The sequence below is a fragment of the Struthio camelus genome, chromosome 7 (genome assembly GCF_040807025.1).
Source record: "Struthio camelus isolate bStrCam1 chromosome 7, bStrCam1.hap1, whole genome shotgun sequence".
NCBI lineage: Eukaryota > Metazoa > Chordata > Aves > Struthioniformes > Struthionidae > Struthio > Struthio camelus.
In genome coordinates, this window is record NC_090948.1 from 19,551,929 (window position 1) to 19,568,786 (window position 16,858).

General features: G+C 39.9%; 1 protein-coding gene across 1 annotated transcript in view; it reads left to right on the forward strand.

Annotated features, from left to right (window-relative positions):
• The first annotated feature begins 14,646 nt into the window (after window positions 1–14,646).
• Window positions 14,647–16,858, forward strand: part of PLCE1 (phospholipase C epsilon 1) — a 167,797-nt gene continuing 165,585 nt past the window's right edge. Inside the window, exon 1 of the mRNA XM_068950063.1 lies at window positions 14,647–14,728. The gene's annotated coding sequence lies outside the window, so the exon portion shown is untranslated. The remainder of the gene's footprint in view (window positions 14,729–16,858) is intronic.

The window sequence follows — 16,858 nt, forward strand, 5'->3', positions numbered from 1 at the left end:
TCTTATATTGTTGAACATATGTTGAATGATACATTTTGTAGAAGTTACTGGCTTTGTTATGTAGTAGTATATTTTTATAGACAATTCTTATGTCTTGAAATCTTAAGAATATTTTCATAAGAGGTTTATATTCACAATTGATAATAAAATGAATCTGAAGAATTAATCTTTGTTTTTTTTCATTGATTAGTAGAACATATTTTAATGTAGTGATTGTAAAAGCTTTATGCAAGAACTGTTAACCAAACATGGTCTCTGTTAAATATGAGCGCATGCATCAAATGCTGGTATGTTTTGTCACTTTTTATACCTTGTAACAAGCTCGAAACAGCAAGAAGCTCAGTCAGCTTTCTCGATGCAGCAGTGCCTTAACTGCAAAACCTATATGACATTGACAGGTCAGTAAAGTCAGATTTTCCTGTTTTCAAAAGGCAAGTTTTTGAGGTTTTTTTTTTTTTCCATTTTTTTTTCTTTCCATATGTCATCTCAAGGAGACCAGTCTTGTTTTGAGCAGTTTTGCTCCTTTTGTAACAGGGTGAAACTTGGTTCGTCCCAGTGCTTCCCATTATGAAGTTGCTTCAACAATTAAATTAACTCATTACCAAAGAGAAAGAGCAGAAGAAAGACCGATTATCTTGTCCACAAAACTGCCATCATCTTGATACGTATCACAAAAAGGCTGTAGTGAATTTTATATTGTCATTATAAAAGTGCACCCCTCCCCAGACTGCAGTTTCGTCTGGCTTTGTAAGAGCAGAAGGTAGCAGAACTGGACAAGGGAATGAGCCTGCTTGAGAGATTTATGCATGTAATGAATCTTTATTTCTGGGTATCATTTTACTTGGTACTGCAGAGAAAACAAGATGAGGGAAGACTAGTTACATAATGGGGAATTATTAGAAGTGTTAGTCTGTCTACCCGCCACCCTCCTCTTTACCTTACATGCCCCAAAATTAAAATCATCATAGGCTGACTTGATGCTATCTTGTTTCTCAGGCTCTGAAACAGAGAAAGGAAAAGCAGAGTACTTTCAAGAGAGCATACTGTGACAGGCATAGGCAGGAGAAGACTAATTGTGAAGGAGTTCTGTGGAGAATTTCAGCAACTTTCCCTTGAGGGAGTTCTGTAGAAGAAGTCATTTGGAATTCTTATTTAAAAAAATAAAATCCCTTGATATGAAGTATGGAAACTTAATAAGTGTTTAAGGAAGGGGAAAAACAGATACTTGGATAGACAACATAAACTCTTCCTTATCTACAGACTGATAGTGACATACTGCCTAAGTGTTAGGGGTATTATAAATACTAAGACTCTTGAAACAAGATTATAGAACTATGTCTACCCACTCCAAATAAAGCAAGCATAATACCTTTCGAAGGAAAAATAATATTGCAGTTCCTACTGGGCAAACAAACTTCACCAAAGGTACAAAATATTTCGAGGATACCTCACACTGGTCATTATTGACTTAATAAAACATTCTTAGAATCCCCCAAATGGGAGGCAATACAGGAGTTATAATATGCAGATTAAACAGTCAAATGGGTTTCAGTTGATTCTTTTGAGTCATCAGTTAACTTTTGTGTAGAATTTTCTTTTCTGACACTAAGGAATACATTTTATCCCTATGGTATCCTGTTGAGTGGCAGTAAGTTCTGAAAAGGATAACGAGAAACTACTTTGTCATCTGAGCTTGCCTATTGAGTAATGGGAAGATTAGAAATTGGAGTTAGACCTACTGGTATAAAGTGATTCTGGGGAGACTGCTGGAAAGAAGACGTTCTCATGTGTCCTGGTCAGTGAGTATGATAAATTCTTTAACTGTAATTTCTACTTTGTAGTGTGCCTGTTCTGTCAGTAGGTGGGGCTGTCTTATTTCCCATTGCGTACGGTTAAACCCTGTTAAAAATTCAAATGTGCAGTTTTAGACATACAAGTTCCAATACAAATGTGTGACGTATGCAGTATTATATAAATATCGAGTTTACATGGGAGTCCAAATGCTATCAAAGCCCTTAATTGACTATACAGGGCTTGTCCTTTTCAGCTACTTACTAAAATCCTATTGAAGGCTTTCCATTCTCTCATGTTTTAATCTACATCCAGCACCCTGTTTCGAAGTAAAACACTTGTATTTCATGCGAGCACAGGAGGATTTTGACACGGTTCTCTCTGAAATTCTGTAAGTTGTATGTTGCCCCAAAACACGCAGATGGGATAGTAGGAGGGGAGGGCGCCTGCCATCTGCCCAGGAACTTGGGTGGGTATGGAAGGGAGGTTGTAATACAATTAGCATATCATCGTTAGTAATGATTCTGCTGAATGTTATGCTGTCTGTATAGCTAGCATACGTCCTAAGCATTCTAGGAAACGACAGTACATTCTTGCTTTGAAATTCTTCGGGGATAGTTTGTGATGGGCTAGGATGAATTTAGGATAATTGTCACTTGCAATTTTGCACAAAAATAGGGCATGTGTGCTGGCTGAACAGTTGATGAGCATGTAACTGTTGATCTGCATGTTTCTCCTGTTTGGGTCAGGGGGTTACAGGTATAGTGGCTGTTCTGCTGTGATTGTCTTAGGGGGTCTAAATAGTTCTTGAGCCTGTTTCTTAGGCAGGATCTCTAGGTCTTTTAGCGCTAATCCCTAGGGTTCTATTGCCAAATGTTTCTAATGCCAGGGTTTCTGAGTAGCAGTGTTGCTCTGGTCACCACAGCTTAAGGGTTCAGACAGGGCCAGGTGTGCTGGAAGAGTCTATTCAGTCCCACCAGCTGAGAACAGAAAACTCAGGCAAGGTTTTGAGCGCAGAAGCTGCAGGCTTGAAGATAAGTAGAGTCTGGGAACAATTGTTCCTGCTTCAACTTTAATTAAAGGGTGGGAAATACTAGGCAAGGGGTGATGCGTTTAACTACTGTTAGCTAGAAGAAAATGCTTATGACAGCCTGTTTTTCATTGGAAAGTTAACTGGAAGATTTTTGCTTGCATTAGCTGGCGCTAAGTAGGCGTCACTCTATTTTATAGGGAGTACTGTAAAGTTTTGGGAAGCTAAGAAACCTTGAAGTAGAGTAAAAATCTGTTTAGTATTGCTTGGAAAGGCTATATTGCAATTCCCTTTCATATAAAGTGCACTGTGAATCAGGTCTATTAATATGCATTTTATATATTCCCATTTGTAATTTATTTTTTTTAAAACAAACGCTCCTTTATATTACCATAAAAAGTATTCAGTGACTATTGAGCTGTGATCAGGAAGTGAAAGGAAATGCTATACACTTCCAAAAATTAATCCTGATCTTATTTTTTCACTGTACTAGAAATATTTTATGCCAGCCAATGCCTTAAATTTTTCATTAAACAACATCTTTGTATAATAGGAATAAGGTTTTACTTTCTGTTATTTGCAGTAATGAAATAGGATATATAAGAACATGTATAATGATATTGGACATATGAGAACACTGTTAGCCAGTGCTTTTTACTCTTGCCATGTGGTAGAATATTGTCCTTCATTATTAAAGATGGCGGATGATAAAGGAACACCTTATAATCTGAAATCTCCTGTGGGAGGACTACAAATAACAAGGTAGTCTTTTCTAGCCCAGAAAAACTCTCTACTCGTGTTACTCATCTCACTGTTCTGCGTTGCTTGCCAGAATCACAAAGTTGTATTTCCCCTGCAATTCATTAGTTCTTATTCTGTACTAACAAAGGTAGCTATTTCCAGTTTATGATGTGATCAGCCCTGATAGGCCTTCTTGTATTTTTAGGGAAGGAAGGAAGGTGTGAAATAGATTACCTACTATGCAGACTTCAGAACTGATAGATACCGTATTTCATACCGTAGAAACCACACTTCCTTCGTGAGTGGAACTGGCAAATTGTAATGTAAATTTCTATCATAAATCAACTTTAGTGAACAACCTTGTGTGTCTCATGTTTGCTTGGGAGGGAGGAAAGAAAAGGGAAAGGAAAAGCGTGTGGGGGGAAAATCTTTGGTCTTTCGTTGGCAAATTCTCTCTAGCAAGACTCTCCTGAAGGACCCTGTCTGTCTGATTGGTACAGATTTAAGAAAGAGAAAGAACAGTTTGTTCTCTTGTGATTATATAAGAATACCCTTGACAGCATTGCTCACTTCAGCTTACAACCCTTATCCTGGGATTAGAATGGAAGAAAAGAGGAAAACCAGTGTTAACAGCATATTTTTTTCTTTACTATGTCTTTCTTGAAAGCAAGAAACCTTGGTTTCTAGGTAATGGATGCTATTTTATATTACACTGTAACATTCAAGATGACAAAGTTTTAGAGCAACAGACTGTTATGTACTATTTTCCTCAAGAGGAATATACTTGGCAGTTTGATTCAGCTCTTTTATATTTTCTAGAGGACACTGTTGTCCTTCCAAGTTTCACAGAATCCACAGATATTTTGTAACATGTTTTTCTCATTTGCTTTTTGTCTCCTTTTATGGGATATTTAGAACTTCATTTCAGGATTGAAAGACTCTTTCTGCAGCCTTTACTGATTCAATTTTTGTGAAAGGACAGATTTCCTCTCTACAGGCAGGTAATTAATGAAAAAGCATTTTTTATGTTTAACCTCTCCTGTGTAGATGGTCTCAGTGCACTAGGAACTTCTAGACAGAAGCATGAGATCAAGCTGCTTTTTAATAGTGCCTAGTTCTTTCTCTTGAGTTTCATGGACATTTTTAGGCCCCCTAAATTTTGTATAGATCATACAATGCTTACATATGATCTTCTGTAAAGAAGGCTGGCCACATGTAGTTTCTCAGTTATACTTGTTGTCATCGGTCACATGTGCAAGTGAGGATTGTCACTATACTTACTTCCTCAAATGGAAGGGCATATTATGTGTCTAGAAGAGTCAGCGACAGCACACAAAAGGGAAAACAGCACGGCAGTTTGGTCAGGACACTGCAAAACTCTTCTAATGCACATAGTGAAGATTAATATGACTTAGAAATCATGCATCTTGTGCTCCCTATCTCCTCAAACTCTCCCATTTATGAACTATTCACTGGAAATGCAGTGAGCTTTACAACACACTAGCAACTTACAAATTCTAAATTAAAGGGGCTAACCAACACTATAAAATCTTCTAAAGTCTAAAATTTTGTATTTTGAACAAAGTAATTATTTAGCCCTTTCCATACCATCCCCTTTCCCAAGCAATTTGATTCTGTAACAACATTCTTAATGTAATAATCTGGATGACAATATTTTGCATATGATTTTAAGTCATTAGAATCTGTTGGTTTTCAGGTTCTTCTTTATCTCTTAATTTTGTTTTTACGATTTGGGTGATAATTTCAGGTGTATTTATTTTAATATGTTATCACACTGAGGAATTTTTCTCTGGATTGTTAGGCATCTGATACCGAAAATGCCAAATAACCATGTATTTATTATTGTATTAATACCACATGTATTTATTTTCTTAACCTTAGCATATGATACAAGTTATAATTAGTGCCTCTGTGTTAAAATGTACCTACATGTCCATAAAGTACAGCATATGGATATTTTGATGAAAGGGAATTGGGAGATGTTGCTTTTATAAAGCTGAAAGCTGCAGAGCAGATGTGGAAGGAATTACTGCAAAGAATCTCAACTGGCATATTAAAACAGAAGCTGAAGTATATTTTGTTTGTTTTGTTTTTATTATAAAAGAAAGAATGCTTCACCAAAATTCTGTTCTATTTAAGATTATACAAAACGGAGTTGTTCAGGACTCGATATGAAATTATATGCATTGATGTGACACTGGACGTAGAAATTTTTTTTTGTTTTAAATATTTAGTAGTAAAAGTTCACGCTGATTGTAAAATATGTATATTTAGAAATTACAGTAAATTTAATAACGTTCCCTTTTGGGAGAGAAGGATATCATAGATATTGCAAAATTCATGTCCTTTTTTAATTTCACAAGCAAAGAACAAAATTGCAATTACCCTTTTTGCAGCCTGATTGTCCGGCTACATTCATGGAAAGCCTTGGTCACGCAAACTCATTTCTGAATAACCATTAAGATTAACTCTAAGTACTCCCACGCTCTCACAGTTTAAGCCTCTAATCAGCCAACCTGAATCTGTAGAAAACAATAGATTATTTAAATCTATAAAAATAAGTAAATAATAAAGCATTAAAGTGCCTACCAGGAAACTGTGTGTGCTATGACAGTACTAAAAGATGTTTCTCACTTTATTTTTCTTACCAGTTAATTCGTTAGTGTAATGCTACATTAGAATTGCAGAAAAGTGTGAATTACTATTCATGACATTCTTTCTGAATAATTTGGGAAGATAATGGACTTGTTTATTTCCTTTTCATAAATCTACTGTTGTTTAGAGCAATGCGTTCCGTATTTTCATTCTCTATTGTCAGCACTTCTACAAAGAACGAGGAATTGTTGAGCGCTGAATAGCAAAGCCACATGAACAACGAATAGCTTTTCACATATATCTTTTGTGTTCCTAACTATCAAAGAAATAATGTTGAATTAATGTATCAATCAAATGCTGCTGGTATATGTTATTATAACAAACACCACACACACGAGCACAGTGATAGCAAGAGTCTACGTCATATAATTAACAGAGCTATAAAGGAGCTTAATCTAAAAAGTGGTTTGCTTTTAAATTTAAAATTACAGAACATAGTCTTCCAATATTGATGGACAAGGTGGGTCCTTCAACATATCACCTTGTAGAATTTTATTATTGAGGTCTTTTTGACAGTATTAAACGTCAAAGTAGTGGACAAAGACCTTCTGTTATGTCTCCAGAATTCATGTGCACTATCAACTGCCAACCAAAGATAGCAAAAAAAAAAAAAAAAAAAGTAATTAATTACACATTGGAATGTCTGGGATAGGCCAGTCATATGTTTTCTTAACATAATTGATTCAATTTTATTTTTGCCAGATTGCAATAAACTACCAGTTCAAATGTATACTGGAATCTATCTCAGTTCAATAGCTTTTAATGAGAAAAAACAAAAAATATCATTACATTCTCATTCAAGAACTAAATTAAAAAAAAAAAGACACACTAGGGGCCATGTTTTCTTTTTAAAATAAACATTGTGTTGTATAACCAGACCCACCTTGATTTTCTGAATATTATCTAAATTATACTTTCCATTTAGAAGCTATCTATACGCAATAGAACTGAGGGATTCCAAAATGCAAGGGTGATGAGGATGAATTTGCCTCTGTATGATGTGGCATTAGACTTTGGCTTCTCCTGGCCTAAGTTAACTCCTTCTCCATTGGGCAATTTGTGATCTACATCTTAGACTTAAGATTAATTTAGCCTGTTTAATGGTTCTCAGACTTTCAACTCTCCTTTAAATTTAATCACTGACTACTCACCTTGTTAACTTGCTTCCTTTTTCCTGTGCTAACACTATATTGGTAACAATTTTATAAATCTCTGTGAGTATAGTACCTCTTTTTCAAAGACAGTAGTTCCCCAAAACAGTTACTGAAGTTTCGTGTAGACTGATGTTTGAGTTCTGGAGACATATATTTTCCAAAAGTAAAGTCTTCTTGAAACTACTTGTATAGGGTAGTAGAACATAGTGAACATGAAACAAACACATGATGATGTTCAGAGAATGTAGATTCAATGTTTTTTTTTTTTAAGAGATGTTTTTACTAGGTTGAACAGTAAAAGTTGCCAGTTATTTCTATTTAAACTGTATCTTAATTCATATGAATGATATAATAAAAGCTTATATAGAAGATAGCTCATTTACCTTTAGATTTAGTACATAATTTTATACCCCAGTTTTGATATTAGAACAGGCTCCAAAAAGGACTAGCTAAATACTTAATTTCAGGATGAGGCAAACTCTTAGTTGAGTTGTATATGTCTTCAGGTTATACGAGATTTCAGTCCATTCTGCAGATTTTATATGTTAGTAATTCCAGCAACTTCAGTTTTTATAAGAAAGCCAGAAGTAACTTAGACATGCTTTTTTTTTTTTTGTATAAGGTTATGGTTTTTTCTTAAGCAGTCTTGGAAGAATCAGGTAATAACCATGTTAGGACTTTGAAAGAGATACCAGTTTCTGAGAAAGGTACTATCATTCTGGTATTATTTTCAAGAAGGATGCGTTTTGTATACATCTAGAATCTCATATTTTGATGCTAAGATTGTGCAGTATTAGCAACTGAGATTATTATTCACCATTAATTCAAGCATTAGAAACTTATTAAAGATTAGTCTTAGTCTTGAGCTGATGATGATTCATCTAGAGGCATAACCTTTAAGAACATTTTGAGAAGGAAGCCAAAAATAAAAATCTGTGAATATTAAACTTTGTGTGTATGTACAATAAATAGATAATACATGGCCTTATTTGACTGTAGTAAGAAGTGTTTCTGTGGCACAAATAAATTGTATTAACAGCAAATATCAGAGCTGAGCTGTAAAAGAACAACAGCCCATAGGACAAGGCAACAAAATTTCTGACAACTTCAGGGGATTCCCTCCCTCTCCCCTGCATGTTTTTAATGATTAAAAATATGTATGTATATCTGTGCAAAGGAACAACTTTTGCCAAATTTCACAGGAAAACACTGCAAGATTGTGAGATAAACTTTTTCTTTTATCTAGAGCATACTGTGAATCATCTAGAATGAAGCACCTTAACGTTAAGAACAAACATGCTAGTGTAGTTTGCAACTACGTGCTTTACAATATTATTTTTCATTATGTTGGCACGTAGGCTTTTCAGATGTATTACACGAAAAATATACAAAATTTTTTTAGTATCTCATGGCATTAACAATTCTGGTTGGTTACCTAAACAGAGCCTTCTGTTGGTTCTTGAATGTGGTCAAATGCATACTATGGCAGGTTGCCAGTAAAAGGAACTGAATACTAAACTGACCCTGCAGACTGTACATTGTTCAGACACAGGCATTAAAGACAATACTGGTTTTATAATTTATTACATGAACAACACATTTTCATTGGCTGCCTGTTTGCAGAGGTGACAGAACGTGGGCAGTCGGCTCATTTCTTGGTTCACTGATGAAGTGAAGCCCGGAGCTTAATAATAGTTTTGCCTTCAAAATAAAGGCTATGGAGATGATAGCAGTACAGCCTTTTGGTAAAGCTTTTTTGAAAATGTAAATCAGGAGAAACAGACTAAAAATAAAATACTGTTCAAAAGGATGGTCAGGTGACCCTGAACACTTAATGGGATTATACAAAGATAGATACATCTAATTAGCTCAGATAAATCAGGCTGTATTGTTTAGCTGTGCAGGATAGTATTCCATCCAGGCTGGATATGTAATTTAATTCAAGAAACAACAAATATTATAATTTTTAATTTATAAAAGATTTTACTTTGCATTTGAGAAACTTTAAATCTGAGACTGTGTGGAAACTTGATCAAGTAATAAAGCTGGTTTCTAAAATACTCAAAATTTTCTTATGTGGCTCTACAGAAACTTCCAGTCCAGAGTTAATCATTTAAAAACAATTTCTGAAACTCAAGGATTTTGTTTTCCATGTGTTTTTTCTTTTGAATCAATATGGAAATGGTACTGATTTTATTTCGCAATTTACAATAAAATAGCTTCAAAATCATGCCCTTGGTGAGATAGTTGTTCTAAGTGAAACTGTGAAACTGCCTGGTCCATAAAAACTCTTCTCATAGGGCAGAATCATCTTGTGATTGAAATAAGTGTGCTTAGAAAGAGAGCTGAGCTGGCTCTGGCACAGCAGCCTCCATCATGTGTCGGGTAGCTATACCTGAGTAGAATGATAATTGGTCTAAAGGAAGAGAAGAGTTAATTGTAGATAAGGCCTATGTGTTCCATCCCAAGAAACATCCAACATTAGAAAATCACTGAAATTTTTGCTGTACTGGAACAGAATGCAGTTGAGAAAACATTCTCTGTCCTTATTTTCATGTGTTTCTAGTTTTCTTTTAGGATTTCTCTTTGCATGCGTGTGCTTTTCTGTAGTCCTAGCTGAAGGGTGAATTTTGGAGCAAAGCCTGAGGAAAAGCCTTTTGGTTATTTTTTTGTTAAATTAAAAGCACATTTTAAGTGTTTTATATAAACTTGTTAAATAAATTGTTTAAAAATATCATTATAAACTACAATGATTAAAGACAAAGTATTTCTTTATACATTACACTGCAGGTTTTAGGCAAGCAATCAAGTGTTTGGACCGAGCATAAGAAAAAGTCAGGTATTCTACAGTTCTGATCCCAGCACTCCCACACTTACTTTTTCTCCGTGATGTTGGGAAAATTGCGTAAGTGAACTCGCATTGCTTTAGTTTACCCATCTGTATAATATGAATAATACTTACCATCTTGCAGGGATATGTGGGATTTAATATTTATGCATCACTTTGAAGATCATCTCTAAATAAATTTTGTAACCCGAACTCCAAAATACGTGGTAGCTAGAAGATTGTCGCTGGTAAGAGCCAAAAGACATACCAGTATTTTCCCAAAGTCCTGTATTTTTCTCTACCTATTTAAAATCCTACATTAGTAAAACTTCAAGGTAGCTGAACCTCCAACTTAGGCTTATATGTTTGCTTTGTGTTGCTACTGCCTCTAGCAACACAGTGAAATTTATTTGGATGTGTTGTCCTTTCAACACATTGTCAAGTCTGGAGTAGGCTACAGTGTGCTGACTAACATAGCTAGTTCTCATATGAAGGGATGGTGGGCACTGATGTGACAAAAAAGGCAACTGAGGCATTCTCAAAGCACCTTCTACTTGACAGAGACACATTAAAAAGAGACTATGATCTACAAGTCCGTTCTAGCAGAAAACTTTTTTGGTCTGTACGGTGCTGAGGTGAAGCAGCTCAAAATTTACCCTTGCAAAACTCAGGCATGGGAATCCCCCAGGGAGATAAGCGGCGTCTGGGATGCTACGAGTGCCTGAGATGACTCCTACCTCATGGACAAACTGGCTTGGGAAGAAGGTCATTGACTGTTGTTCAAGGGAGTTCTGTAGTGTGTACAACCAGGAAGAGAGGAAAAGAAGAAATCCAAAATGTATGCCTACCACAGTAAGGGAGGCAAGCAGATTACCTGAGTAATTATTGCAATCAGCAGCTTTCCAATAGGTCACCAAGGAAAGGACTGTTACGTTTGGGAGAGAGGTTCTTCCCAAGTACATCTGCTTCTAGCATCTCAGAGGATTGTATACTTATGTTGGAAGTGAAAGACTATGGCTTACGTGAACCAAAAATGTATATTGGAACTGCAAATTTGTCTTGATCATGACCCCCACATACCTTCTGATTTGTTTTTAAATACAGAAATCACATTAAAAAATTAGGCAGGAACTTATTTTTCAGATATACCTGGGCATGTTATTCCTTCACATTTAATTTTTTTCTTAAGCTGCATTGCTTTTCAGGGATGCAGTTTCTGGACTACCAATCACAAACATTTAGGAAGAGGGCAGCTAAGTCAGAAAACAGCAGCCCTCCAGTGCTTTAGAATCCTGGAGGTTTCTTCTTTCCAACAGTATGCAGAAACACGAATATCATCCCAGAGGAAGTGACCATTACTTATTTTGTAGGAATTACTTGTCACCATTGTATTTGACTTGTAATTTTCACTCTGTTAGACGTTTTCCAGCTGAAGGTATATTGATAGCTCCCATTATCATAGTATTTTAAAATTTTACTAAATAATCTTCCAGGGTGTCCCTCAGGCATTGAAGTCTTCAATTTACAGGTGAGGAGCTGAATCTCAGGAAGAGATCCTTGATATAACAAATGGCTTGAGCATGTTATTGATCTCTGGTATGTTAAGTTGTCCCATTGATGTCTTGTGCACTTGAAGTTAGTCAGACACTTAATTTTTTTTTTTTTTTTGAATCAAGGATATACTGACTTCTCCAAATTTTCCATTCCATAACGTGTATCACTTTCTTTTCAGTGTAGTGTACTTTTTATTGTTGTACTCTTGCAAGCTGAAAAAAAAAAATCAAGTGCTAACAGGGTGTGAAGGAAAATTTATATATATTTTTTCTACTGGCATAGTGTGGTAATAATTTTCCTGCACTTTTTTAAACAAATGAAAAAGCAGAGAGAAGCTGGGAAAAGCTTCTATGGAAAGGTTCCTGTTGCATGTGTGTTTGGAGGATAACATATTGCTGCTATTGTAGTGCTGAACATATGTGCAGGATTTGTTACCAAGTAGTTGCTCTGCCTCTGACACTTTAAAAAATGTAATGTACACTAATGTATTATTAATTTAATGTATTTTGGCTCAGTGTTCAGCATACTGAAAAAATATATGGAAGTACTGAAAAATATTCAGATTATAGTCATGCATATTGAAAACAGAACATGAATTGGAAAGAGAAAGCAAAGATTTACTATTCCAGTTTTATCTGTTCCAAAAAAAATAGTGTTATGGCATTGTTTTTGACAGTACTACATGCAGTGAGTGAAATCTGGGCCACGCTGCAGGCAAGGTGAATATTGCATTTTCTTTAGGATCCATATCTCATCCGATATACTCTTTACTTCAGCATAGAACGACTACTATTTTCAGTTAATTTTAATTAACTTCTGTAGGCTTTTAGTGAATAATTTCATTGACTTCCGTACCTGTTGAATCGCTGACCTTCTCCACTGTGATTACTATCTATATGGTATAAATACACACGATTGTATTTGTGTTATCCTCACGGGACCATTACTACAATGAGCTACAGAATGATTTCTAAAGTGAATGGAGTATGTAATATATAGTAGTAAACCTGAGTTACAAGCTTTCTTTGTTCTCCCCTTAGAAAACAGTATGATGAGTTCCTTATATTGGAAGGGAATGAAGTAAGTTTTACAACCCTGTACTGGGACACAGTCTCCACATACCTTAGCCATGAGAACTGGTGTCATTCATATAAAGCTGTCCAAAATAAAATTGTGTGTTATCTGTGGCCAACTTTCACCTCTTTAAAAAATGAGAATGCTTCCTTTAAAATGCGAGTTCACAGCACATTATTTTATGAGGCTGCCTTCCTCCCTGTTTCACCCCGCACGGAAAAGCTCGCACGCAACGAGGCACCGCCGCCTCCCCCGGCACTGTGTTTTTCCATCGTGTAGATGGAAGCGGCGCGGTATCTCCCCCCTTCCACAGACTCCGGCCAGCCCTTTCTTCCCCTGGATAATGGCTGGCAGCGGAGCACAGAGCAGAGGTTGTGCGCTGCGCCGCTCAGCGCACTCCTCAATGAACCGTTGTTTCCACTGCGACGGCCCGCGCTGCTCCTTGCACGGAGAGGAGGGCGAGTTTAAAAAAAAAAAAAAGACACCTCGCGCCTAACGGCCGGGCGCCCCCCGCCCGGCGGCCGTTACCCCAGCGCGCGCGGGGGGGGGGGGCGGGGCGGAGCGGGCGCGCGGGGGGCCGCGGGGCGCGCGCCCGCATTCCGATGCGCTGAGGCAGCCGCGGCGCGGCCCCGGCCCCGGCCCGGCCCCCTCCCGGCCCGCCCCCGCCGGCCTTCATTCACCGCCCGATGGCCCTGGAGCGGCTCCCGCTGCGCGGGGTGTCGGAGCCCGCGCCGTCCCCCGGCGGTCTCGGGGCCCCGGGCAGGACCGCCTGAGCAGCCCCGTCCCTTCGCCAGAGGTAGGAGAGCGCTTCTGCAGGGGAACGCGGAGAACCCGGGACCTGCGCGTTGTCTGCTGCGGCGGCGGGGGGGGGGGATTTAGGGGCTTGCTTTTTACTTAAATCCTTCTGTTTCCGCGCTCTGGTGCTACTTTACGGGCAAGCACGCGAGGGGAGAAAAAAAGCCACTGACTTTGTGGCGTCCCCAGGGTTATCGATGCTGCAGAGCTTACCCGCCAAACTTTTAAGACGTTCAAGCGCTGCTCTAAGAGAGGGGGAAGGCTGGAGGCGCACAGCTGCAGAACACGCCTCTGGCTGAAGAGCAAACACGTCCAGCGCTGCTGCAAGGAGCTCTGCTAGGCGCTGCGTCCCCCGGGCTGTGGGGCAAGCGCGCTAGGCGTGAGCATTTCATGAACTGAGTGTGTAGCTTATCTAACACAAACTTTATAACGGTGCACGTAACAGCAGAGGGCTAGCTCGACGGAAGGAGGCAGGAGGGACTGCCAGGGAAAAGGTTCACCCACGTCCTGCACATTTGGGTCCGCCAATGATGTTTCTGGCGCATAGGTGCACCCCGTCCCGCCTAACCTGGCGGGCAGGGGCTGCCGCGCCGCGCCGCCGGCAGCGCACCGCCCCGGGGCGGAGAGCAGCCCCCCCCCCTCCCCCGCGGGGGGCGCGGCGCAGCGCCGGGCCGGGCCGTGGAGGCCCCGCCGCCCCCCGCCCCGCGCTGGCCAGAGGTGCCGCGCAGCCGCCTCCTCCCGAGGAGGAGCCTGCGGCGGGGGCAGGCGTCGCCGCCTGCCCCGGGGAGCCCGGCCGCCCTCGCCCCGCGGTTGAGTCAGCCGCCGGCGCTGCCCTCGCGGCACCTCCCGCCCGCGGGCCCCCGGCCCGGCCCGGCCCGGCCCGCCGAGGTAGGCGCCTCGCGCAGCGCCGCCAGGCAGCGCCGGCCGTTGGGCGCTGGCAGCGCGCGCGCACGGCGGGGGCGGCTCCGTCCCGCAGCCCGCTCCGCCGCCGCCGGGGCCAGGGCCGGGGCCCGCCGCAGCTGCTGGGGTCGCCGCCGGCCACCCGGCCGCGGGAGGAGAAAGAAGATGCCGGCGAGAGGCTGAAAGGTGCGTCCTGCCGCTCGCCCGCGCCGCCAGGCGCCTTCTCGGGCTCCCTGCCCGCCGCCGGCGCGGGGCTCGCGCTCGCCCGGCGGCTCCTTCGGGGCCGCGCTCCCCCGCCCCGCCGCCGGGGGCCGCCCCGGGCTGCCCCGCCGCGCCTGCCGTGGCCCCGCTGACACGCCGCCTTCACGCTCCCGTGTGCGCGCTCCCCCCTCTGCTTCCAGGAGGGGCCGCGAAGACCCAGAAAGCAATTTGGGGTGGGTGGCACGCTTCCTACGTGCTGTAAATCAGCACGATTTGCTCCTTCGCTTACCGCATTAGTTCTAGCTTTCTTATCCGTTGTGATTTTGCAAGCAGCTTTTACTTTTTTACGTTAAAATGGCTAATTTTATTCTGGCAAGAGTGGTGTAGCTCACGTGAAATCTGGCATTGGAAAGAACCTGTAAATGTAGTTTACTGACGTCAAATTGTTTCTCCTCCTTCCCCCCGGCCCCCATCCTTTTTGCGCTGTGGCTCACAATTAGCCCCTCTTATTGAAGGCTGCAAACATCCCTCGCAGGCGCTGCGGGCCCCGGCGTCCAGGCCATGAAGGGCAAATACATTCTTTGCTAGCTCCAGACTGCTCTTTGACGTGCTTGGTAAAGTGCAGTTGTGTTGCAAAGGCTTAAATCTGCAAACACTTTCAAAAGTAGTTTCACTGAAGTGTTTGTAGGATCAGGACCAAAGTGGTTAAGATGCGGTGCTTATCAGTTCTGCTGCACGCTCTTGGGATGCCACTAGCATAGATGATATGGAGAAGAGCCTATAGAGGTAGCTGCAAGCCAGGCTTCTGATAAAGGAAGTATAAGAGCTAACTAGAATGGTACAGAAATGGATAAAGGATTGGCTATGCTTAAAGGAACCGTGAAAGATATAGTGTTTCGTAGTAAGGTACTTGAGTGAGGAGTAGAATTGGGCTTTTAGGACAAAAGCTTGCTAAATTTTAATCTTGCCTGTTTTATATATTTGTGTATTTGAAGGGGGATTAGAGAACCTGCTAATTATTAAAAAAAAAAAAAAAAAAAGGTCTGTAGGAGCTACTGCAAAGCAATGACCATGATGTAGTTTAAGAAGTCAGGTATTACCAACTACTACTGATAATCATCTTTGATCTTTGGTATATCATGCTGTGAAAAGTCAATATCAAACAAGCTATGTATGTGGTTGTTACAAAAACAAAATGAAAAACACCTAAACAAACCGGGGAGCAAAACAGAAGCAAACACTTCGTGTTTTAGGAAATACTTCATATTCTGTACCACCAGAAAAAGCTACAGAGAGAAATGCCCAAGTCATAAAGGATTACTAAAAATCTACTTTTTTTCCCTTAGTCGTCCAAATAGAATTTATTAATATTCTGCCATTTTGAGGTATTAATCCAGTATATTGTAATGATTTCATTCATATTTTCACATATTTTGAGAGATGTTTGTTCTTAAGAATCTTTGTGCCAGAGTGCAGCATCTTCTCAACTTCCATTGACTTACTGTAATGTACTTCAAACCAGTAAAAGTGTATCGTTTGAGCCAGAGTTCCAACAACAGAGTAAGAAAAACATCAAAGTCAAACTTCAGGTTCAGGAAACATGAAAACCCCACTACAGAATCAAAAATGAAAGTTTTATCTATTGGAAATCATGGAACAAGTTCATTTAAAAAGTTGATAATTTGAGGTTTGAGAAACTTGTAAAATAAGGAAAATTCCCTTATTTAGTTTATCTCAAAAAAGGTTGTTGGAACAATGTGAATGCTCTTTGTGATTACCTGTAGAAAAGCGTATTTCCTCTTAAATCAAACAGTCCATTGATACAAGAATATAAATAATAAGATCCAGTGACTAGAAGCTGCACAGAAATCCAGAATAAAAGCAAAGCACATTGCAAAGTGGCAGTTGTAACTGTTTATGAAGGATTGCGGTAGATTTCTGATGGCTGGAAATTTTTAGCTCAAGATAGGAGCCTTCTTTTTTAGAGAAGAGCTGTTGTAATTTAGGAATAGTTCTTGGATTTGAAACAAGAATCAGTTAAAGGAAAGCCTGTATTATAAAGGAGGTTAAAAGTAATTAATCTATTAGTTTATTAAAAGTTCATGCTTTGCATAG